Source organism: Oryctolagus cuniculus, chromosome 12 (assembly GCF_051225735.1).
Source record: "Oryctolagus cuniculus isolate XC-2025 breed Fujian yellow rabbit chromosome 12, ASM5122573v1, whole genome shotgun sequence".
NCBI lineage: Eukaryota > Metazoa > Chordata > Mammalia > Lagomorpha > Leporidae > Oryctolagus > Oryctolagus cuniculus.
In genome coordinates, this window is record NC_142878.1 from 115,758,010 (window position 1) to 115,784,204 (window position 26,195).

Sequence of the window (26,195 nt, forward strand, 5' to 3'; positions counted from 1 at the left end):
GGCAGAACTAGGCGGGGCTGGGTGGGCGTGGTCGCCACACTTCAAGCCCATTGGTCAGTGAGAAAGATGAAACAAAGAAGGGCGTGGTCCGAGGCGTCAAAATGGGAGCTGCGCGTGCAGCTGTCACCGCCCACTCTGGGGGCGGGGCGATTTCCCTTGGGTGCGCGCGCAGCTTTCTCTAGTTAGTCTGCGGACCCCAGAGGCCGCTCTCCGGCCCGCGCCCTGGACCCCCTTTCTCCACAGGCGCCCCCGAACCGGGGCCTTCGGAACCCAGGGCTCAGGAGGTGGGCGGAGCGCAGAGCAGGGGACACTGCATCAGTTCACGAGCCCTTTCTGACTCCTCCCAGATGTGCCCCAGACGTTCTGTTTCAGAAATCCCCTCGGGGGTCCCTTTCACGTCCTCCATACACTGCCCCTCTCACACCCAGCCCTTCCTCGAGGGGCCCCACGCTGATCCCGAAAGCGCGTCTGTCCCCGCCCAGCTGGATCCAGTCGGGTGCGCCCAGTTCCCGGCGGCTCCTCCTCCCGCGCCCCCACGGGCTCCCTTTCCCCTCAGAGCAGCTCCGGGGCCTCAGCCTCTCCCACGCTTCCCTCCAGGGCTGAGCAGACCCGGCCGCAGCTGCCGCGGGGCCTTCCGGTCACGGTGAGTAGCCCGCGCCCCCCCGACCCTGTGCGTGTGCCTGCGCCCCCCGACCCGTGAGGAAGTCTGTGCCCCCGACCCATCCGTGTGCCTGCGCCCCCCGACCCGTGTGGATGGTTGCAGACCCCATCCCGTGAGGTTGTCTGTGCCCCCCGACCCGTGTGTGTGCCTGCACCGCCCAACCCCATGAGTGTGCCTGCGCCCCCCTATCCGTGAGGATGTTTGCGCTCCCGAACCGTGAGCATGGCTACGGACCCAGACCCCGTGAGGATGCCAGCACCTCCCGACCCCGTCATGGTGGCTGCACCCCCGGACCCGTGAGGAAGTCTGTGCTGCCAGACCTCGTGCGTGTGCCTGCGTTCCCAGATCCGCGCGGATGTCTGCGCCCCCAACCAGTGAGGGTGCCTGCGCCCCCTGACTCCGTGCATGTGCCGGAGCCCCCGGACCCTGTGAGGATTTCTGTGCCTCCCGGACCGTGAGGGGGCCTGCGCCCCCCGACCTGTGAGGAAGTCTGCGCCCCCCAACCCCATGAGTGTGCCTGAGCCCCCCGACCAGTGAGGATGTCCAGGCCACCGAGCCGTGAGCATGGTTGCGGACCCCGACCCCGTGCGGGGGGCTGCAGTAGACATCAACCCGTGAGGGTGCCAGCGCCTCCCAACCCCGTGAGGGTGCCAGCGCCTCCCAACCCCATGAGGGTGGCTGCACCCCCGACCTCTTGAGGTTGCCTGGGCCCCTCGACCCGTGAGAGTGCCAGCGCCCACCGACCAGAGAAGATGCCAGCACCCCGACCCTGTGAGTGTGCCTGGGCCCCCAACACTGTGAGAATGTCCGTGCCCCCCGACCTGTGAGGGTGCCCGTGCCCCCTGACCCGTGAAGTTGCCAGCGGCCTCCAATCCGTGAGTGTGCCAGCACCCCCGATTCTGTGTGGGTGCCAACGCCCTCCATCCCGTGAGGATTTCTGAGCCCACCCAATGTGGGGAGGATGTCTATGTGCCCCCCCACACAGTGGCAGTCACAGCTACCCCCAGCCCTCCCCCACCCCAACCACAGCCCACAGGTGGGCCTTCCTCAGTCTTCCTGGGCAGACAAAACTCCGGGAGGCTCCCGAGCTGTCTTTCAGAATCCCTCTCAGTGGTCCCTGAGGAGCGTCAGCCAAGGTAGGTACCTGCCACTCTGCCTGCCTCAGGACCACATCTGCCCCACTGCACCAGACCCACACTGGAGGGCACCCCTGGGATCTCAGGGCCAGGCCCCTCCCTCTCCCTACTACAGCTCCAGACTCCCTCTTTCCTGTTTCTGTCCTTGGGCCAGCTGGCTCTCTCCTCTCCCTTCCCAGGCAGCCTCGGGACTCAGTGCAGCTGCCCAGGGCCTCCGTGGCTGAGCCTGGGGGTTCTCTGGACAGGATCCGAACCACTGGCAGATGTGGGTGCCTGTTGCTGTTGATTTCTCAACAATGTTGCAGTGGATTCATTTCTGAGAGGAACAGCGTGGTGGGGGCAAGAGGCGCGGAGTCACTACACAGACCCCGGGAGTCCAGTGAAAGCAGGCTTGAGGTGAGCAGCCGGCAGACTTGTTTATTTCAGTTGAAACTACCTCTTATATAGCCAAGACAAGCCAATATGGTCAAGGGGCAGTCTATGCCCCATCCAATCACAGCCTGCCAGGCAGTTTCCAAAGCCATCCAATCACAGCCTGCCAGCAGCTTCCAAAGCCATCCAGTCACAGCCTGTTGCCAGGCAGTTTCCAAAGCCATTCAATCACAGCCTGTTGCCAGGTGGGTTTCAAAGCCATTCCTGAGTAACTGATGCTCCCTTGCCAGTGGCCACCTTGGCATGGCCCTCTCATTCCACCACACCAAGCCATAACAAAGAGCTGGATCAAAAGTGGAGCAGCTGGGACTCAAACCGGTGCCCATATGGAATGCTGGCACTGCAGACAGTGGCTTTACCTGCTACACTACTGTGCCAGCCCCAGAACAAGCATGTATAACACAGCAAGTTAGAATATTGGATTTTGAATATGAATTCACATTAGGATATGCTTTATATTGTAGGAGTTTATGGATAGAGGTTATGGGCAAACACAAGACTTGTGTAGGTAAGTTTTACATAGATACTTAGGCATGAAGATAAATTTTTCATTACCTACACAATCATATTATTGAAAAATAAAAATAGAGATAAAGGATGGAAAAAGAAAGCAGAGGAGTCATATGTGATTTTTTTTCAGGGCCCATATAAATAGTGACACTTTGGCAAGGGATTTTTCATGAGATTGTTTTAAGGAAGAAATTTTTCTGAAAAGGAAACTCAAATGTAGCACACACTTATTTTCTATGATATTTCTGCTTAAGCAAAGTGCTTATGCATGTATTACTTTCTTGTAAATTCAAAATTACCGGACAGTTCATCGGGAAAAACAACAGGAGAAAGTCAAAAAATTGATTTAGAGTTCACTTTTCTTTTACAATGTAGACTGACAAAATATTTTTAAAATAAATGTAACCCTTAATATTGTAGAAATATTGCCATATTGCAAATGTGTGAAATATGGGAAATACTTATAAATAGTAAAAACACAAAAAGACACACACACACACATAAACTGTACACATACTAGGGTCTATTCTTATCTTTAGGGGGAAAGGACTCAAAGATAAATGTCTCCCCAGTTTTTTAACTCAGAACTACTCTCAGTGGTTCACACATTTTACTGATGAGTAAACTTGCTTCAAGTTTTCCATGAATAGAAATTGAGAAATTTGTCAATTGTACTCTATGGAGCATGTAAGTGACCATACCATAAACTCTCAAATGCAATGGTGTGTTGGAGTTCTTTCCTGGATATTGTTCCTGACCTTGTGGGCAGTGAGAGCCACAGGAGAGTTAAAGGTACTTCAACTGACAGATCTGTTACTTGGAGGCTCCACAAGGAATCAATGACATCTTTGTGCAACTTGAGGGCTTGGCTGCTCCTCTTCTGATTCAGCTCTCTGCTATGGCCTGGCATAGCAGTAGAAGATGGCCCAAGTCCTTGGGCCCCTGCACCATGTGGGAGACCTGGAAGAAGCTCCTGGCTCCTGGCTTCGGATTGGTACAGCTCCAGCTGTTGTGGCCAATTGGGGAGTGAACCATCAGATGGAAGATCTGTCTCTTTCTCTCTCTCTCTCTCTCTCTCTCTCTCTCTCTCTCTCTGCCTCTCCTCTCTCTGTAATTGAGACTTCCAAATAAATAAATAAATCTTTTTAAAAAACTGTCAAATAACCCAGCTTACAGGTCTTAAGAGTACCTGAAGATGTAGAAAGAGAGAATGGAATAGAAGGCCTATTTTTGTGAAATAATCACAGAAAACTCCCCCAATTTGGAGAAAGAAAAGGATGCCAAGTACAGGAAGCACATAGAACACATAAGAAACATGACCTGAAAGGATCTTCACCATGACACATTGTAGTCAAACTTTCCACAGTAAGGCATAAAGAAACATGTTCGTATGTGTTTTCTGCTGTAATCAATTTCTAAAGTGTATACACTGACAAGAAGAACTACACAAAGTACAGTCATTGAACAAGGTATATCTCCTGAGAGGGGCTCCAGGCGGCTCAGCCAGTGCTACTGTTTGTGTTTCCCACACCGCAGGAGCCCTCAGGAGGATGCTAGGACTCCGGTATGCAGTGGGGTGGCCGTCAGGACCACGGGGTGGTGTGCAGTCCCCGCCTGCAGCTTCTTTGAACCCTGGGGCATCAGCTTTCCAATCTCTGTGTGGTGAGGAAGAACTTGAACTTACTGTATGACCCGATTTCCTTGAGTGAGGCAGCAGATCTCAAGCAGGCCTCTCGGCGTAGGGGTCTGGGTCAGTTTTCTTGTTGCTAATCGTGCAGCAGCACAGGCTCGGTGTGTGAGAAGGAAGCAGTATTATTGACCTCATGGTTTTGGTGCAGGGTCTAGGGGCAGCATCCGGTGATGATCTTCTTGCTGGTAGAGTCCTGGGGTGGCACAGAGACCAGCGGACAGACAGAAGGGGTGCAGAGGGGGCCAATCCAAAGTGGTCTATGTTGCGGTCCCCTAGGGATAAGGCGTTAATCCATGAACACATGAATGGATTTATCCTGATCACTTCCTGCAGGGCCTCACCTGTTCTCACTGCTGAATTTCTCATCACTGGATTAACTGTGCCCATGAGTTTCAGAGGGGATAAACCATGTTTAATAGAGAGCATGCAGGCTTGCAGGAGGTCCCTAAATTTCCAGGTCTCCTCCCACCACCTAGTTTTGAGATTTAGTGCTTCTGCCCCTCATGTGGAAGAAGGCACCCTTTCTTAGGGCTTTCAAGGAAAGAAGGAAAGGACTTCAAGCTTTTCTTCCTACTAGGATCACCTATTATTTTCATTGCTTGCAACCTCATCTGATTTTCTGAATCACGAACATGATTATTGCCTGAGTATTACCAAGAAAATCTTACAAGTTGTCATGTGACATGCTAGAAAGGACCCGTGTGTGTTGAATGTCCTTATGTACTTCTGTTGCCATGTCAGGGATTTTGTGCCTCAAAAAATGTTCCCAAGGTCGTATGTTTATATTTGTTTTTGACAGGCAGAGTTAGACCTCGAGAGACAGAGAGAAAGGTCTTCCATCCATTGGTTCACCCCCCAAATGGCTGCTATGGCTGGCATGCTGCGCTGATCCAAAGCCAGGAGCCAGGTGCTTCCTCCTGGTCTCCCATGCGGGTGCAGGGCCCAAGCACTTGGGCCATCCTCCTGCCTTCCTGGGCAGCAGCAGAGAGCTGGACTGGAAGAGGAGCAACTGGGAATAGAACTTGGGGCCCCAACCGGGACTAGAACCCAGGGTACTGGCACTGCAGGCAGAGGATCAGCCAAGTAAGTCATGGCGCCAGCCTATGTACTTTTTTTAAGCAGTTCATAGTGAACAACATTTTCATTATTTTCAGTTCAGGAGAGCCAAAGTGTTATCTTGTAGTTTTTTTTTTTTTTTTAAGAATAAGCTAAGAAAAATCCTGTAGTACTTATAATATACAAATGAACTATACTATTAGATATAAATTAAATGTTATATTTTTATGAAGATAAATGCCTAGTAATAAAAGCAAATTTTAAGTTTATTGATTTATAGAATTTCTCTTTTGGAAGGGAACCTTCAATATCAGCCATTTTCATTCAAATTATAATATTTTTTCACTTTTAAGCAATCTCTGGTGTTATTAAGATTTCTTCACTAAACTTACACATTAATAGAATTATCTTAAAATACATTATTAATTACTTAAATACATTAATATAACACATCGGAAAACAAGTCTTACTACCTGCTATTGATTATAGTTATCAGAAGTATTAAGATGTTGTCACAAATTTGAAACAAATAATTGTTTTGTCTCTGAAGTGATTTTTCAGGAATAATGAATAATGGAAATCTATAAGAGATGTTTGGATAACATCTGCCTCATGGACAATTCATAGAAATATAGTTATTTATCTCTAGTTGTAGGCTTAATTTTGAAGTTATCATTTTTATGGCAATTGTGATAATACAAATGACCACAAACCAAATAATAAAATAATTGAAATTCCTATACTTTGAGAAAATGGATAGCTTCTGTTAATGTACCAAACATAATTTTTCTATACTAATTTATTAGAAACATTTCAAAAATATTTCTTTCAATTTGGGGAGAGGTAAAATAATGAAAAAAATCAAAATTTCTGAAAATTAAAGTATTTGCATTTAATTTGTTCATTTTCTGCCTCATCACCAATGTAGTTCTTTAATTGGATAGAAAAAAAGTAGATTCAGAATCTACATTTGTTGACCACTAATAACAGAGTAGGGCAGTGAAGCATCATTAGCCCAATGAAACTTACAGGATTTCAGTGGTGGGGAAATCAGGACTCTTTCTGAATTTTGTTAGGGAAATGTGTTCTCATTTTATGTGGAGCTGTCTACTTTTGGTATTTTTATTTTAATATATATTTTAAAGTTTCAGCAGAACTCAGCACTAGGAGTGTCTACCTTATTTTTTGGGGAAAAATCTGACTAATTTTTAAGAATGGGGCATCAATATTGTTTCATTTTCTCAGTTTTGAATATAGTGTGTCATTCTGTGAAAACCACCTTGCCAGTGTGCTTTTTGTTTAGTTTGCTTTTTAAGTGCAAACTTGAAAGTTTTACTTATAAAAAGTGACCTTTATGTTTTTCCATATGATTGACAGAGCTTTTACCCAGTTATCTTCATTGTATGACAATAAATCTATTCAATAAAGATTAACAAATGCATTAAAAGTGCAAATAATCACTATGGTATGCTTGCTGGTTTTATTTATGATGATGTATTGATCATCTCTGTCAGGTACTGTGATAGATATGTCTATTGGAAAATATAATTTCATTTCCCAAAAAGGCAAGCAAGTTAAAACCCTTCTGCAATTATGAAGTCATCCTCTGATAACTTACTGATTCATTTCTTGGTGTCAAAATCAAGAACCAATTATCTGTTTGACTTGGAGATATTAGGTCCCTGTGGTACTATGAAGAAAATTATTTAGTGCCTTTCAGCTAGTGAAATGATGATTGGTGGGTCTGTTTGTTGAACAAAAAGGGGGAGGGGAAGAGCACACATTAGCTATAAGGCTGTAGCTATCTCATTGGAGGTAGTCATTTCAGTCTTTGGAATTAATTCTAGAATTTAATGATAACTTTAAGTTTGTGTAAAAAGTGGTTAGTAAAAAATTTATTTACCTCATTATATAAACATAAGACTATGTTTTAAAACCTTCTTTCCCAGCCAAGATACTAATTTTAATACAAAATGGGAAAATATTCAATACAGTGTCTCCTTTTGGAGGCTTCCTACAAGTGAAAGCAGATTTGTGGGGGATGATTGAGTTTTGAGCAACTTCCTTGCTTCCAAGACAAAACCCACATTGCCTTCGTCTGTCCCTAAAGTGCCAGACCCAAGCTACTTTTAAGAAGCTACTGTACTCCACCTGCCTTGGATGAAGCAAGCAGCCCCTTTGCTACCAGAATTCCCCAGAAACAGCATGGGCATTTTCCATGGTAGAGACAGCCCTTGTGAATTCTGCAACTGCAGGAGCTCTGGAGCTCTACTTGCTTGCTCTGTACAATATAGAGAAATTCTCACGGCCTCATATGGCCGTGAGAACCAGTAGCATCTCATACAGAATTCCAGAGTACCAGAACTAAAGAGGCCTCTTCTGAAACTCTAAGCACATGGTGCTGGAAGGCAGGACAGTGCATCATTTTTGCATGCCTTGTAGGCACAAAGGAAAGTTCTCTCCAATATCTGAAGCTCTAGGATTGCTGCTGCTTGTGTTATAAACCCTGGAATAACACTCATCTGTGGGAGTGATACAATCCTATCTTTGTATGCTTCAGGCTGGAATTCAACCCTGGAATAATTGGCAGTCAACCTGAGAGACCTGGATAAGGACCCCACTGTATCCCGTATCTCCAGGGCTGTCACTCTGTGTACTGTATTTCAGAGAGTCATGTAAATACACCTAGACCCTAGGGAATGGAGCCTATAAGCATTCCAGTGCTCCAGACCCAGACCTGCTGATACACAACCCTCAGCATAAACTGTATTCACCCTGTAGGACTCAGGGAATGTCTCCTTAACATTTCCCAGCTTGGGACTTGAACTCATGATGCTAAATTTCTGGGTATTAGTCAGGCTAACATATCAGGATCTGGGGAATGTCTTATCCACATAGTATAGTAAAAAGGCCATAAATTTTGCTGCCACAAACTCCAGAAATATTCATATTTGCCTGGTAGAAAAGGGTAGCATGACCAGAAATGTGGATACGGACATCACAAACCCCAGTATGGCTGACAACTCTAGGGACTAAGAACCTATGGAAGCTCATGCCACTTCAAAGTCATACTGTAACATCCACAAAAGGCTGAAGAACGGAAACCTGTGGCACATGTAGACAATGCTGACACTGATTACTAATGAAGAAATCAAGTCTCAAAAACTTCAAAAGATTGAAATCATACCATGCGCCTACCTTCTCAGACTGAAATCAATCTAACTAGACATCAATAATAATAAAAAAGGGCACTGGAAAGTTCACAGGTACATGAAAATTAAACAACATGATGACCAATGCATCATTTTAAAAAATTAAAAAGAGGTCAGAAAATTTCTTAAAACAAATGAATATGAAAACACAACATATCAAAGCATAGAACACAGCAAAAGCAGTATTATGAGGAAATTTTATAATGACAAGTGCTTACATTTAAATTTGAAAGATCTTAAATAAATGGTCTAATGCTGCATCTCAAAAACCCAGAAAAAGTGGCCAGCACTGTGGTGCAGTGGTTTAACACCCTGGCCTGAAGTGCTGGCATCCCATATGGGCACCGGTTGGAGACCCGGCTGCTCCACTTTCTATCCAGCTCTTCTTCTTCTTCTTTTTTTTTTTTTCTTTTTGGACAGGCAGAGTTAGACAGTAAGAGAGAGAGAGAGAGATAGAGACAGTTATAGACAGTGAAAGAGAGAGACAGAAGGGTCTTCCTTCTGTTGGTTCACTCCCCTATTGGCTGCCACAACTGGCACTGTGCCAATCTGAAGCCAGGAGCCAGATGCTTCCTCCCAGTCTCCCATGTGGGTGCAGGGACCCAAGCACTTGGGTCATTCTCCATTACCCTCCCGGGCCACAGCAGAGAGATGGACTAGAAGAGGAGCAACTGGGACTAGTACCCGGTGCCCCAACCAGGACTAGAACCTGAGGTGCCAGCGCCACAGGTGGAGGATGAGCCAAGTGAGCCATGGTGCCGGCCTCTATCCAGCTCTTTGCTATGGCCTGGGAAAGCAGTGGAATATGGCCCAAGTCCTTGGGAACCTGCACCTGTGTGGGAGACCTGGAAGAAGCTCCTGGCGTCAGATCGGCACAGCACTGGTCGTTATGGCCAATTGGGGAGTGAACCAGTGAATGGAAGACCTCTCTCTCTGCCTCTTCTCTCTGACTTTCAAAAAAAAAACCAAAAAACTCTGACTTTCAAAAAAATATATAAATCTTTAAAAAAAAAAACACAGAAAAAGAAAAACAAGCCATAGGCAAAAATTAGCAGGGCACAAGAAAAAATAAATATAAGAACAGTCATAAATGAAATTGAAACTAAAAGAATATTAGAGATATAAAACAAATAGCTGGTTCTTTAAGAAGATAAACAAAATAGAAAAGCCTTTATCCAGAGTAACAAAAGAAAGAAGAAAAAAACCTCAATAAATAAAATTTGAGAAGAAAAGTAGATGTTACAGTTGATACTACAGAATATGATGGGTCATAAAAAGCTGCTATGAACTGTGTGTTAACAAATTAAAAGCCTCAAGTAAATTCCTGAATATGTGTAACATATTAAGATTAAACAAGGAAGATATAGAAAATATAAATAGGCCATAGGAAGAAATACTACTGAAGTAGTAATTAATAAAAGTTTCCCAACAAAGAAAACCCTAAATTCTATAAAACATTTAAAAAGGAATAACTCAAATACTCTTCAAATTATTGCAAAATATTTTAGAGTATACAAAACTGTAAGGGGCCAGCACTGTGGCAGAAGCAGGTAAAGCCCTGGCCTGAATGCCAGCATCCCACGTGGGTGCCACTTTGAAAATTTGAAGCCTGGCAGCTCCACTTCAGATCCAGCTCTCTGCTAATGGCTTTGGAAAGCAGTAAAAGATGACCCAAGTCCTTGGACCCCTGCACCCATGAGGAAAACCCAGAAGAAGCTCCTGGCTCCTGTCTTAGGATTGGCTCAGCCCTGGCCATTGCAGCCATTTGGGAAGTAAACCAATGGATGAAAGACTCTTTCTTGCTCACTCTTGCTTTTGCTATTTCTCTTACCCCTCCCCTACCTCTGTGTAACTTCCTTTCAAGTAAATAAATATTTTTTAAAAAGAAAACTATAAAATACTTTTCAGAAAGCTGGCATTACCAATACCAATACCAAAGACACAGCACAAAAAATAAAACTACAGACCAGTATGCTTAATGAACATAAATGCAGAAGTTTTCAACAAAACATTAGTAAACCAAATCCAAAGCTACACCAGTGATTATACATAACAGTAAGTTTGATTTCATCTAAAGATGCAAGGGTGATTCAACATTTGGAAATAAAAAACCTTATAAATCACATCAACAGAATGAGGGAAAAATCATGTGAGCATTTTAACAGACACAGAAAGCAGTTGATAAAATCGAATATCTCTATAATAAAAAAAAACCTCTACAAATTAGAATAAAAAGAACACATCTCAAAATTATAAAGCCTTTATGAGACAGACCAACAGCTACTTTTATACTGAAAAATATAAAGCAGAAATCACTTCTTTTCAAATATGGAATAAGAGAAAAATGTCCATTTTTCACCAGTCTTATTCAGTATATTGTTGGAAGTACTAGCAAGAACATTTTGGAGGGAAAATAAATAAGGTAATTAAAATTGGAAAGTAGTAATTCAAAATCGCCATATTTGGGGCCAGCTCTGTGGCATCGTGGGTAAAGCCACCGCCTGCAGCATGAGCATCCCATATGGTCACCAGTTGGATTCTTGGATACTCCACTCATGATCCACCTCTCTACTGATGCACCTGGGAAAGCAGCAGAGGACGGACCAAGTGCTTGGGCCCCTGCACCCATGTGGGAGACTTGGATAAATCTCTAGCTCCTGGCTTCAGACTGACCCAGGCCTGGTTGTTGCAGCCATTTGGGGAGTGAACAAATAGATGGAATATTTCTCTTTCTATGCCTTGCCCTCTCTGTAATTGCCTTTCAAATAAATAAACTTTTAAAATTAACATTTGCAAATTTCATGATGTTGTACCTGGATGAAAACCAAGCACTACAGCAAAAAGCTGTTAGAATTTATAAATCAGTTCAGTGAAATCACAGTTACAAAGGGAGCAAACCAAAACAGTAGGATTTTTATGTACCAACAATGATCTCACTGAAAGAGACATCAGGTTTGAAATCCCATTCACAATATCACAAACACAATCCAATATTTAGGAATAAATTTAACCAAAGAAATGAAAGATCTCTACAATAAAATTTATAAAATATTGATGAAAGAAATCATCAAGGACATAAAAATGTGAAGATATTTCTTGCTCATGGATTGTAAGATTTATTGTCATTAAGAATCTATAGCATCTTAAGTATGCATTCCGTGCAATCTCTGTCAATATACCAATGACATTCTTTATAGAAGTAGAAAAACAATCCAAAAATATGTATTAAAATACCCAAAATAGCAAAGTAAACTTGAGCAAAAAAGCAAAAACAAAAATAAAAACATGCTGGACATACACAGAAAGACTAATACCACAGGTTCTCCTTCATATGTGGGAGCTAAAATCACCAAAAAGAAATGCCTGTATATATTTTGATGAAAATACAATGTTTTCTCAAACTTCGTTTAAAATCTTTGTCAAACAAACTGATAGGAATTATGTACTACTGTATATTTTTTTAAATAACACTTGAAGATATTACATAGATTAGTCCTTCCTTGTTTCATTTCTCGTATGGGTATGCATTTTCTAGTCTGTCTGTGTCCTTTAAAATTGTTTCCTATTTGTGTCTTCTTTGCTTTTTTTTTGGGTGGGGAAGGGTTTTTTTTATTATTTTTTATTTAATGAATATAAATTTCCAAAGTACAGCTTATGGATTACCATGGCTTCCCCCGCATAACGTCCCTCCCACCCACAACCCTCCCCTTTCCCACTCCCTCTCCCCTTCCATTCACATCAAGATTCATTTTCGATTCTCTTTATATACAGATCAGTTTAGCATACATTAAGTAAAGATTTCAACAGTTTGCTCCCACACAGAAACATAAAGTGAAAAATAATAGATGATTTTTTAAATGATGATGAAATCAGATCAGACCTATTGTCATGTTTAATCCCAGTGAGAGACAAGTTGGGAATTCCTAATTTCTTTTCTTTTTTTTTTATTTTACAGAAGATCAGTTTAGTATATACATTAAGTAAAGATTTCAACAGTTTGCACCCCCATAGAAACACAAAGTGAAATATACTGTTTGAGTACTCGTTATAGCATTAAATCTCAGTGTACAGCACATTAAGGACAGAGATCCTACATGAGGAGTAAGTGCACAGTGACTCCTGTTGTTGACTTTACAAATTGACACTCCTGTCTATGGCATCAGTAATCTCCCTATGCTCCAGTCATGAGTTTCCAAGGCTATGGAAGCCCTCTGAGTTCTCCGACTCTTATCTTGTTTAGACAAGGTCATAGTCAAAGTGGAGGTTCTCTCCTCCCTTCAGAGAAAGGTACCTCCTTCTTTGAAGACCTGTTCTTTCCACTGGGATCTCACTCACAGAGATCTTTCATTTAGGTTTTTTTTTTTTTTTTGCCAGAGTGTCTTGGCTTTCCATGCCTGAAATACTCTCATGGACTTTTCAGCCAGACCGGAATGCCTTTAGGGCTGATTCTGAGGCCAGAGTGCTGTTTAGGACATCTGCCATTCTATGAGTCTGCTGTGTATCTCGCTTCTCATGTTGGATCACTCTCCCCTTTATTTATTCTATTGGTTAGTATTAGCAGGTACTAGACTTGTTTATGTGATCCCTTTAACTCTTAGTCCTTTCATTATGATCAATTGTGAAATGAAATTGATCACTTGGAACAGTGAGATGGCATTGGCACATGCCACCTTGATGGGATTGAATTGGAGTCCCCTGGTATGTTTCTAACTCTACCATTTGGGGCAAGTCAGCTTGAGCATGTCCCAAATTGTACATCTCTTCCCTCTCTTATTCCCACTCTTCTGTTTAACAGGGATCACATTTCAGTTAAATTTCAACACATAAGAATAACTGTGTATTAATTACAGAATTAAACCAGTCATATTAAGTAGAACAGACAAAAAATACTGAGAGGGATAATGTATTAAGTTGTTCATTAACAGTCAGGGCTATGCTGATCAAGTCACTGTTTCTCATAGCGTCCATTTCACTTCAACAGGTTTCCTTTTTGGTGTTCAGTCAGTTGTCACCGATCAGGGAGAACATATGGTATTTGTCCCTTTGGGACTGGCTTATTTCACTCAGCATGATGTGTTCCAGATTCCTCCAATTTGTTGCAAATGACTGGATTTCGTTGTTTCTTACTGCGGTATAGTATTCTAAAGAGTACATATCCCATAATTTCTTTATCCAGTCTACCGTTGATGGGCATTTAGGTTGGTTCCAGGTCTTGGCTATTGTGAATTGTGCTGCAATAAACATTAGGGTGCAGACCGCTTTTTTGTTTGCCAATTTAAATTCCTTTGGGTAAATTCCCAGGAGTGGGATGGCTGGGTCGAACGGTAGGGTTATCTTCAGGTTTCTGAGGAATCTCCAGACTGACTTCCATAGTGGCTTGACAGTTTGCATTCCCACCAACAGTGGGTTAGTGTCCCTTTTTCCCCACATCCTCGCCAGCATCTGTTGTTGGTAGATTTCTGTATGTGAGCCATTCTAACCGGGGTGAGGTGAAACCTCATTGTGGTTTTGATTTGCATTTCCCTGATTGCTAGTGATCTTGAACATTTTTTCATGTGCCTGTTGGCCATTTGGATTTCCTCTTTTGAAAAATGTCTATTGAGGTCCTTAGCCCATCCCTTAAGTGGGTTGTTTGTTTTGTTGTTGTGGAGTTTCTTGATCTCTTTGTAGATTCTGGTTATTAACCCTTTATCTGTTGCATAGTTTGCAAATATTTTTTCCCATTCTGTCGGTTGTCTCTTCACTCTCCTGACTGTTTCTTTTGAAGTACAGAAACTTCTCAATTTGATGCAATCCCAATAGTTGATTTTGGCTTTGAGTGCCTGTGCCTCCCGGGTCTTTTCTAGAAACTCTTTGCCTGTGCCAATATCTTGAAGGGTTTCTCCAATGTTCTCTAATAACTTGATGGTGTCAGGTCGTAGATTTAGGTCTTTAATCCATGTTGAGTGGATTTTTGTGTAAGGTGTAAGGTAGGGGTCTTGCTTCATGCTTCTGCACGTGGAAATCCAATTTTCCCAGCACCATTTATTGAATAGACTGTCCTTGCTCCAGGAATTGGTTTTAGATCCTTGATCAAATGTAAGTTTGTTGTAGAAGTTTGGGTTGGTTGCTGGTGTTTCTATTCTGTTCCATTGGTCTATCCATCTGTTTCTGTGCCAGAACCATGCTGTTTTGATTACAACTGCCCTTTAGTATGTCCTGAATCTGGTATTGTGATGCCTCTGGCTTTGTTTTTGTTGTACAAGATTGCTTTAGCAATTCGAGGTCTCTTGTGCCTCCATATGAATTTCAGCATCATTTTTTCTAGATCTGAGAAGAAGGTCTTTGGTATCCTGACTGGAATTGCATTGAATCTATAAATTGCTTTTGGGAGAATGGACATTTTGATGATGTTGATTCTTCCAATCCATGAGCATGGAATATTTTTCCATTTCTTGGTATCCTCTTCTATTTCTTTCTTTAAGATTTTGTAATTCTCATCGTAGAGATCTTTAACGTCCTTGGTTAAGTTTATTCCAAGGTATTTGATTGTTTTTGTAGCTATTGTGAATGGGATTGATCTTAGCAGTTCTTTCTCAGCCATGGCATTGCTTGTGTATACAAAGGCTGTTGATTTTTGTGCATTGATTTTATATCCTGCCACTTTGCCAAACTCCTCTATGAGTTCCCATAGTCTCTTGGTAGAGTTCTTTGGATCCTCTAAGTAAAGAATCATATCATCTGCAAAGAGGGATAGTTTGACTTCTTCCTTCTCAATTTGTATTCCTTTAATTTCTTTTTCTTGTCTGATGGCTCTGGCTAAAACTTCCACAACTATGTTAAATAGCAATGGTGAGAGTGGGCATCCCTGTCTGGTGCCAGATCTCAGTGGAAATGCTTCCAACTCTTCCCCATTCAATAGGATGCTGGCCGTGGGTTTTTCATAAATTGCTTTGATTATATTGAGGAATGTTCCTTCTATACCAATTTGCTTAGAGTTTTCATTATGAAAGGGTGTTGAATTTTATCGAATGCTTTCTCTGCATCTATTGAGATAATCATATGGTTTTTCTTCTGCAATCTGTTAATGTGGTGAATCACATTGATTGATTTGAAATGTTGAACCATCCCTGCATACCAGAGATAAATAATCCCACTTGGTCTGGGTGGATGATTTTCCTGATGTGTTGTTGTATTCTATTGGCGAGAATTTTATTGAGGATTTTTGCGTCTATGTTCATCAGGGATATTGGTCTATAATTTTCTTTCAGTGCTGCATCTTTCTCTGGCTTAGGGATTAAGGTGATGCTGGCTTCATAGAAAGAATTTGGGAGGATTCCCTCTTTTTTGATTGTTCTGAATAGTTTGAGCAGAAATGGGATTAGTTCTTCTTTAAATGTCTGGTAGAATTCAGCAGTGAATCCATCTGGTCCTGGGCTTTTCTTTGTTGGGAGGGCCTTTATTACTGTTTCAATTTCTGTTTCAGTTATGGGTCTATTTAGGTTTTCTATGTCTTCATGGTTCAATTTTGGTAGATTGCATGTGTCCAGGAATCTATCCATTTCTGATAGGTTTCCCTGTTTGCTGGCATACAAGTCCTTGTAGTAATTTCTGATGATTCTTTTTATTTCTGTGGTGTCTGTTGTTACGTTTCCTTTTTCATCTCTGATTTTATTGATTTGGGTCTTTTCTTTTTTTAGTTAGTTGGGCCAATGGGGTGTCAATTTTGTTTATTTTTTCAAAAAACCAGCTCCTCGTTTGGCTGATTTTTTGTAATGTTTTTTTTTGGATTCAATCATGTTAATTTCTTCTCTGATTTTAATTATTTCTCTTCTTCTACTAGATTTGGGTTTGGTTTGCTGCAGTTTTTCTAGGTCCTTGAGATGCGCTGAAAGCTCATTTATTTGGTACCTTTCCAATTTCTTGATATAGGCACCTACGGCTATAAACTTGCCTCTCAATACTGCTTTTGCTGTATCCCATAAGTTTTGATATGTTGTGTTGTTATCCTCATTTACTTCCAGAAGGTTTTTGATTTCTCTTTTGATTTCTTGAATGACCCAGTGTTCACTCAGGAGCATGTTGTTCAGTCTCCATGTGTTTGCATACTCCCTGGGGTTTTCTGAGTTGCTAATTTCCAGCTTCATTCCTTTATGGTCTGAGAAGCTGCATGGCATGAATCTAATTCTTTTAAATTTGCTGAGACTTGCTTTATGGCCTCGTATGTGATCAATCCTAGAGAAGGTTCCATGCACTGCTGAGAAGAATGTGAAGTCTGTAGATGTAGGGTTGAAAGTTCTGTAGATATCTGTTAGATCCATTTGGGCAATAGTGTCAATTAAATCTGCTGTTTCCTTGTTGATCTTCTGTCCGGATGATCTGTCTATTTCTGAGAGTGGAGTATTGAAGTCCCCCAGTACTATTGTATTGGAATCTAAGTCTCCCTTTAAGTCCCTTAACATATCTTTTAAATAGACCGGAGTCCTGTAATTAGGTCCATATGCATTTATAATAGTTACATTTTCCTGTTGAATTGAACCCTTAATCATTATATAGTGCCCCTCTTTGTCTCTCTTAACAGTTTTTGTATTAAAGTTTATTTTGTCTGATATTAATATGGCTACACCTGCTTTTTTTTGGTTTCTGTTGGCATGGAATATCTTTTTCCAACCTTTCACTTTCAGTCTGCATGCCTCTTTGTTAGAGAGATGTGTTTCTTGTAGGCAACAAATAGTTGGGTTGTGTTCCTTGAGCCTATCAGCCAATTGGTGTTTTTTAACTGAAGAGTTAAGACCATTAATGTTCAATGTGACTATTGATACATAGTGACTTTGCCCTGCCATTTTCCCGGAGATATTTTCTAGTAGATGCTTTGTGCTTCCCATTCTCTTTTACTGGTGGTTTTTCTTCCTTTAGCTTCTTTCATATTGATGGCCATGTTTCTGTGTTTCTGAGTGTAGCACATCTTTAAGTATCTTTTGCAGGGCTGGATGAGTGGCGGCAAACTCTTTCAATTTCCATTTGCTATGAAAGGTCTTTATTTCACCTTCATTCACAAATGAGAGCTTAGCAGGATATAATATTCTGGGCTGGCAATTTTTCTCTCTTAGCACCTGTGCTATGTCTTGCCATTCCCTCCTAGCCTGTAGTGTTTCTGATGAGAAGTCTGCTGTGAGTCTGATTGGAGATCCTCTGAGAGTAATCTGATGTTTCTCTCTTGCACATTTTAGGATCTTTTCTTTATGTTTCACTGTGGAGAGTTTAATTGCCACTTTTCGTGGTGAGGATCTATTTTGGTCAGGTTTATTGGGGGTTCTATGAGCTTCCTGTACTAGGATGTCACTGTCCTTCTCCAAACCTGGGAAATTTTCTGCTAGTATCTCACTAAAAAGGCCTTCTAATCCTTTCTCTCTCTCCATGCCTTCAGGAACTCCTAGAACTCGAATGTTGGTTTTTTAATAGTATCCTGAAGATTCCCCACAATATTTTTTGGATTTCTAATTTCCTCTTCTTTTCTTTGGTTTGACTGTATGTTTTCCTGTGCTCTGTCTTCTAAGTCCTATATTCTCTCTTCTGCTTCACCGATTCTGTTTTTAAGGCTCTCTAATGTGTTTGTCCTTTGATCTATTGAGCTCTTCATTTCATTTTGATTTCTCTTCACTATCACACTTTCCTGTTCTTCTAGTTTCTGTGTTTCATTTTGATTCTTCCTTAAAATTTCATTTTCATGAGAGAGATTTTCAAACCTGTCCAATAAGGATTTCTGTAGTTCAAGGATTTGCTTTTGAAAACTTCTAAATGTTCTTATCATAAATTTTTTGAAATCCGTATCTTGCATTTCTTCTATCTCATCATCTTCATAATCTTGGCTTGGGGTGTTTTGTTTATTTGGAGGCATCATAGTGTCATCGTTGATCTTGTTCCCTCGATTTTTGTGTTTGTTGCTTGGCATAATTAATTCTTCTTTCAACACTGTGCGTTTTTTTTTTATTTTATACTATGTCTGTGTTAAGTGGACTGCCTGCTGTTGGAGGAGCCTTGGAAGCTTGAGATGGGTGTGGACTGAGAGCTCTTCTTGGTTCTTCCAGGTTACAGGTGTGCAAAGGTGACACCCTCAGGTTATGTGTGGTAAATCTCTCTCTATTTATTTATTTATTTATTTATTTATTTTATGTATTTATTCAGGAAGTAAGTAATACCGCATGGCTGTGCAGAATTGATGGTATTTAGCTTCTGATTTCTGGCTTCTACCCAAAGAGTCTGTGCAGGCTCTGTTTCTCCTCTGGACTCCCACTGGGTTTCCTAGGCTATTGAATTGTAGCAACTCAGTTCCTTAGCTTTCCCCTGTTGTTATGTATATCCAGAGTGCTGCCTGCTCTTTGTCTTTTGCTCACCTTTGCAAGGTTGTCGGAGAGAGAAACTCGTCTGTACCAGTACCCCCCCACCTTTTTTCCTTCTCTCCTGTAGTCAGTCTGGTGAACTTTCCTGCTCCCCTCTAGATTCTGACCACCATTTCCCCACCAATGTCTCGGGTTACTGAGCTCACCTCCCCTTCCAGCGCCGATGTGTGGACTTGGAGCCCTGGGCGTCCCTGCTCTCCCCGCTGGTGTCTGTGTGACATCCACTCCCCTTCCCGCCCTGTCGTGCAGACCCTGCAGGTCCCGTGGCTTGGCTTCCGCACTGTGGGTGACCTTGTTCTCCCAGTAGGTCCTCCGAGTCACAGCCACTAGATCCAGAAGAGTTTCCTCTGCAATTTTTTCCTGATTCTTTTTCTGAGGCTACCGTAACTCCACTTTTATTAAACCAAATTTTCCCAGACTATTGGTGCACACCCTCACTATTCCGCCATCTTGGCTCTGCCCTCCTATTTGTGTCTTCTTTGTACATAGCAATTCTGTTGATTAGATGGATAGATAGATATGTCTCATTTAAAATAATTTTTAATGTTTTTCTTTATTAATTTGAAAGGCAGAGTTACAGAGAGAGAAAGAGGAGAGAGAGAGAGAGAGAATCTTCCATCTACTGCTTCACTCTCCAAATGGCTACAACAACTAAACTAGGCCAGGCCACAGCCAGCCAGAAACCAGGAACTTCTGGTCTCCCACATGGGTTCAGGGGTCCAAGAACATGGGGCATCTTCCACAGCTTTCCCAGGCTATTAGCAGGGAGCTGGATCAGAAATGGAGGTACCAGGACTCAAACTGGTACCCATTTGGAATGCTGGCTTTGCAGGCAGTAGCTTTACATGCTATGCCACAATGCCAAGCCCTATATTGATCTTGTACCTAGCAATCTGTGTCATTTCATTTTTCAGTAAAGGTCGAGGTATCATAGTACCTGATTCAAAGCATATTACAAAGTTTCAGTAATAACATAAAATTGTCAAATAGATCAATGGAAGAAAATAAAATGTCCAGAAATCACTTCATGTGCATCCAGGCAACTGATTTTTGACCAAAGTTCCATAGAATGTACATTTAAAAAGGGGTAGTCTTTTCAATAAACAGTTCTTCAAAACTAAAGTGTGTGTGTGTGGTATTAACCTTTCATTATATATAAAATCAACTCAAGGTGGATCAAAAACCTAAATTTAAGGTTTTAATCTATGGCTCTGAACTTTCTGAAAGAAAATATAGGGGGAAACTCTCCAAGATATTTGTGTAACATGATGACTTCTTGGATAAGACCCCCAAAACACTGACAAATGCAGAACTAGACAAATGAATTTATATCAAACTCAGAAGCTTCTGCACAGCAAGAGAAGCAATCAGGGAGTTAAGAGAAGTCTGAAAAATTGGGAAAAAATATTTGCAAGCTCCAACAAATGGTTAATATGAGAGTATATCCGTAACTCAAAAATCAATCCAGTTTAAAAATGAGCAAAGAGGGGCTGGCACTGTGGCACAGCAGGTTAACACCCTGGCCTGAAGTGCCGGCATCCTATATGGATGTCAGTTCGAGACCCAGCTGCTCCATTTCCAATCCAGCTCTCTGCTATTGGATGGGAAAGCAGTGGAAGATGACCCAAGTCCTTGGGCCCCTGCACACATGTGAGAGACCTAGAGGAAGCTTCTGGCTCCTGGCTTCAGATTGGCACAGCTCCAGCCATTGTGGCCAATTGGGGAGTGAACCATTGGATGGAGGACCTCTCTCTCTCTCTGACTCCCTGCCTCTCCTCTCTCTGTGTAACTCAGACTTTCAAATAAATAAATACATATTTAAAAAATGAGCAAAGGACCTGAATAGACAGTTCTCAAAAGTATAAATGCAAATGATCAACACACACACTCACACACACACACATATATATGCTCAATAATGTTAGCTATCAGGGAAGTGCAAATTAATATCACTTCACCCTTATCACAATGAATATTATCCAAAAAGGAGAGAGCATTAATATGCTGGTGAGGATATAGAAAAAGTAGAATTTTGTACACTGTTATCAGGAGTGTGCTTTATACAGTCACCATTGAAAACAATATTGAGATGTCCTAGAAATCTAGAAATAGAATTTCCATATGATCCAATGATCCCAACACTGAGTATTATCCAAAATATTTAAACTCATTGTATCAAAGAGATTCTTCTCCACCATGTTTATAGCAGAACTGTTCACAATAACCAAAATATGGAATCAACCAAATATGCTTAATAAGATGAATGGATAAAGAAAATGGGATATATATTCACAATGAACTATTATTCAACTATAAAAAGAATGAAGTCCTGTCATTTGTAGCAAAATGGGTGCTACAAATAAAGAACATAACATTGAGTGAAATAAGCCAGACTCAGAGACACAAAAACTGCTTGTTCTCCTTTGCATGTGGAAGTTAATATTAAAAGAAAAACTTATTCTGAACACAGAATGTTAATTGACAGACTCTGGGCTGGGTGGAAGAGATAAAAGAAATTTGGGTTAAAAAGTTTATAAACATAGCTGTGGTTCATTAATTGTGATAAGTATATAAGTATAATGATATGAGATATTATTAGGGGATATTAGATATTATTAGGGGATAAGGGGCCAGAGATATGGGGAAATTTGTAATGTACCACAAAAATTTTGAGGGAAAGATGTCTATATCTGGAAATATTCTATTAGAACCTTTAAAAATCAAAGATAAAGTTAAAATTCCAAAAAGTCTAGAAAAAGTAAAAAATAACTTGAAAATGATGAATTATCAAATGAGTCTAAGACATTTCTAAAAATATGTGTATAATATGGTAGCCAGGAACAGTTGTAGTATTGTGATGGAGTTGGAGACCTCATAATAACAAAGCCAACCAAGATGGCCATGGGATTCTACTGCTAAGATTGACTTGCACTAGGATGTTAATATACAGGTATTAGTATTAACTACAATTTATAAAACAGATGAAAAAGCATGTGGATGATATGAAATAAATAAATGATGATCACTTTGAAAGATGTGAGCAATTTTGTAGGAGCAATATAGAGTGACCAACAGATATAAATGAAATTGTTGAAAACTAAACAATTACAATATATTAAGAAAGAATATACATTAAAAATTTTCACAAAATTTAAAAATCCACATCAAATACTATTATAACCATGAAGGAAAAGTGTCAGTAACTTGAATTAAACTATTGACACTTTCAGAAATCAAATATAAATGTCATAGTTCTGGAAAAATCCATAATTGCCATCAAATATGATACTTGGAAAGGGAGAATGACCAAATTTGCCTAAGAAGTCTCTGAAAAATTGTATACATGAAAATTGTCAGAAGAACTTATGCAATTTTGTGGCCAATGAAAGTTTCTTTAAAAACAAAATACAACCCTGTCGGAATAAGATTGAAGTCAGCAAACTCAAAAGGCTTCCATAGCCTTGGAAACTCATGACTAGAGCCTAGGGAGATTACTGATGCCATAAACAAGAGTGTCAAGTTGTTAAGTCAACAACAGGAGTCACTGTGTACTTACTTCTCATGTGGGATCTGTCCTTAATGTGTTGTCCAATGTGAAGTAATGCTATAACTAGTACTGAAAAAGTATTTTACACTGTGTGTTTCTGTGTGGGTGCAAACAGATGAAATCTTTACTTAATATATACTAAATCTATCTTCTGTATATAAAGATAATTGAAAATGAATCTTGGCCGGTGCCGTGGCTCAATAGGCTAATCCTCCACCTTGTGGTGCTGGCACACCAGGTTCTAGTCCTGGGCAGGGCGCCGGATTCTGTCCCGGTTGCTCCTCTTCCAGGCCAGCTCTCTGCTGTGGCCAGGGAGTGCAGTGGAGGATGGCCCAAGTGCTTGGGCCCTGCACCCCATGGGAGACCAGGAGAAGCACCTGGCTCCTGCCTTCAGATCAGCGTGGTGTGCCGGCCACAGCGCGCCAGCCGCATCGGCCATTGGAGGGTGAACCAACAGCAAAAGGAAGACCTTTCTCTCTGTCTCTCTCTCTCACTGTCCACTCTGCCTGTCAAAAGAATTCATAAAAAAAAAAAGAAAATGAATCTTGATGTGAATGGAATGGGAGAGGGAGTAGGAGATGGGAGGGGTCAAGTGGGAGGGAAATTATGGGGGGGGGAGCCATTGTAATCCATAAACTGTACTTTGGAAATTTATATTTACTAAAATAAAGTTAAAAAAAAAATACAACCAAGATGGCCTCAAGTTCACAGTGGTTAGATTAGCTTTAAATGGGATACCAAGGATACACATGGGTAATATAAGCTCAAACACACACACACAAAATAAATACATAAAAAGAGGATCCAGGTGTTATGAAATAAAATACACTGTGACCAGGGTAAGTAGCAATTATTTTCTAGAAGTAATAGCAGAATGACAAGCAAATATGAGGGAAATTACTGGAAATGATAACAATTACCTTAAAAAAGGAAAATGAAATAATTTTCACAAAATGTAAATCAAATGAAGATCATACACTTATCAGAGAAATCTTTAAAATAGATGGATTTTTAACTCATTCTATTGAAACTTTCATATATTAATGGGAAGTTTAGAATTTCATGAAATATAAAAAAGAACCTGAAAAGAACCTAAAAAAGTACCTGAAAAGAATGACTATCATGTGGGTCTAAAATGTCTCTGAAAACATGTGTGCATGATGGTTGCTAACACAACTTTTAGAATTTTGATGGAGTTCATGACTTCATAATGAACACTTAACCAACATGGCCATGAATTCACAGTGGCAGGTCTGGAATACACTGGGATATGAAAGAAAAATACAGGTGATGGTAATCTTAAAGACAGTAATAAAAACATGTTGGATTTTTATGAAATAAAATGATTACTGTGAGTAGAAATGAGCAATTCAGTAGGAGCCATAATAAACAGACAATGAGATAATGGGAAAGCTAGTGAAAAATAGACTATTATAATACATTAAAAAAGAAATATTTTTTAAAAAACAATAAAATTATAAGTCAAAGATTGTGCTGCTTATTAGAATTAACTCAAAATATGTTAGCTTTTAAATCTAGTGAAATTTAAAGTTCCATAACAATCAAGAAATGTACTAAGTATATTACCTGGTACTTGTGAATGACTACATTGGACAAAGATAGCCCTGAAAAATTTTGTATATGAACATCATCAGGACAACTTATAGAACTCTGAGGAAGCTGATGACTCAGCTTCACAGTGTAAGTACTGCCTTCAGCTAAGATACTAAAGATGCTCATAAGTGATATGTCTAAATTCAAAGAAAAGAAAGTTTAAAAGTGATACACACCTTACGATATACAATATATTGTCATTACTGCGAAAAGAAATCAGTAGCTTGGTCAGAACTATAATAAAATGACAGAGATAAAAGGGAAATTGCTGAGAAGTAGCTCATTATAATTACATTTAAAAAACAACCTTTTCTGTAAATGTAAATTAAAGATGGTATCAATTAAGGGAATCTTAAAATGTGCCAGTATTTGTAACTAGTCTTTCACAGCTTTTTTTAAAAAAAAGATTCATTTATTTACTTGAAAGAGTTACACAGAGAAAGAAAGAGAGTCAGAGAGAGAGAGAGAGAGAGAGAGAGAGAGGTCTTCCATCCACTGGTTAACTCCCCATTTGGCCACAGCGGCCAGAGTTGCGCCAATCTGAAATGAGGAGCCAGGAACTTCTTTTGGGTTTCCCATGTGGGCCATCTTCTACTGCTTTCGCAGGCCATAGCAGAGAGCCGGATTGGAGGAGGAGTAGCCTGGACTGGAACCTGCAGCCATATGGGATGCTGGCACTGCAAGTGGTGGCTTTACCCACTATACCACAGCGCCGGCCCCTGCCACAGCTTTTAAAGCCCAAAGATGGGGCTTGGCAGTGAGGTCTTCAGCAGAGAACTCCAGACACATGAACCTTTCCTTGGCTGTGTTGGAATTGCTTTAAGGAGACATCAATGACTCTGCCAAGTATGAGATGTTTACATTTCAGAATGGAGGTGTTCAAATTTTATGCAAATACCCCGAGATTGTCCTGCAATTCAAAATGCAGCTGCTGACAGGGAGACAAGTCCTCTGTGACCTTAGGCAGGCAAAGGAGAGTGGAAACACGGTGTCCATTAAGGCTCTGAAATTCTGTCAATATTAGTTATTCAACAACAGTTTCTCTTTTTTACTATATAATTTGGACAGTTCTCATGCCAGCTATTACTTCTGCAAACTATCAATTTTTGACCCTCCTCCTTTTCAAGTAGAGATTCTCAGAGGAGAATATTTGCATATTTATGGATCACAAGCTCTGTTGCCAGGTGAAGTTCTGGTTACCCATAGGATGTGCAGCTTTTGCGGTAGTCTACATTTTTGAATGCATATTTATTTTTCGGCTTACAAAAGAGAAATATCAATCAAGTGTGCATGACCCGAATAGTGAGTACGTGTTCATAGCAGCAGTGAACACAGCTAAAAAATCTGCACTGACAGAACTCTCAGGCACCTGGGCATGGCACACATTGGTCGGGTCTCCTCAACTTGAAGTGAGAGAGTCCCTTGTTTCCTCGACTAGAGTCCGACTTGACTTGATTGGACCACATCCATCTCCTGCTCATGTTTTGTTCATTCTGCACCAGTGACTCTAAAAGCCAGCAGGATTTGCACAGATTTCCTTGGTGCTGCTGCTTTCTCAGAATAAACACCTTCTTGCAACTAGCTTTATAGAAAGCCCATCTCATATGCACTCAACAAACAAACCTCACTGGGAAGAAATCCCTTTGTCTAGGCCTAGTTTTAGCAATGCAGTAAAACAACTCTTTTATTTTTTTTCTTTAAAGCAGCCATTTTTTTTCTTTAAAGCACAGCCAGCACTGTGCTGTAGCAGATAAAGCCGTCACCTGCAATGCCAGCATCCCATATGGGTTCTGGTTCAAGTCCCAGCTGCTCCATTTTCAGTCCAGCTCTCTGCTATGGCCTGGAAAAGCAGTAGAAACTGGTTCAAGTCCTGAGCCTCTAAACCCATGTAGGAGACCTGGAAGAAGCTCCTGGATCCTGCCTTCGGATCAGCTCAGCTCTGGCCATTGTGGCCATCT

At 41.0% G+C, this 26,195-nt stretch overlaps 1 long non-coding RNA gene and 1 pseudogene across 1 annotated transcript; both read left to right on the top strand.

The window, feature by feature from the left end:
• The first annotated feature begins 131 nt into the window (after positions 1-131).
• LOC138844572 (uncharacterized) lies at positions 132-2,779 on the top strand. The gene is made up of 3 exons (XR_011380510.2): positions 132-284; positions 598-643; positions 1,977-2,779. It is a non-coding gene; the product is annotated as an uncharacterized LOC138844572 (long non-coding RNA).
• A 5,679-nt stretch (positions 2,780-8,458) lies between these two features.
• On the top strand, positions 8,459-25,839 carry LOC149123254 (inducible T-cell costimulator pseudogene; annotated as a pseudogene).
• Positions 25,840-26,195: the final 356 nt, after the last annotated feature.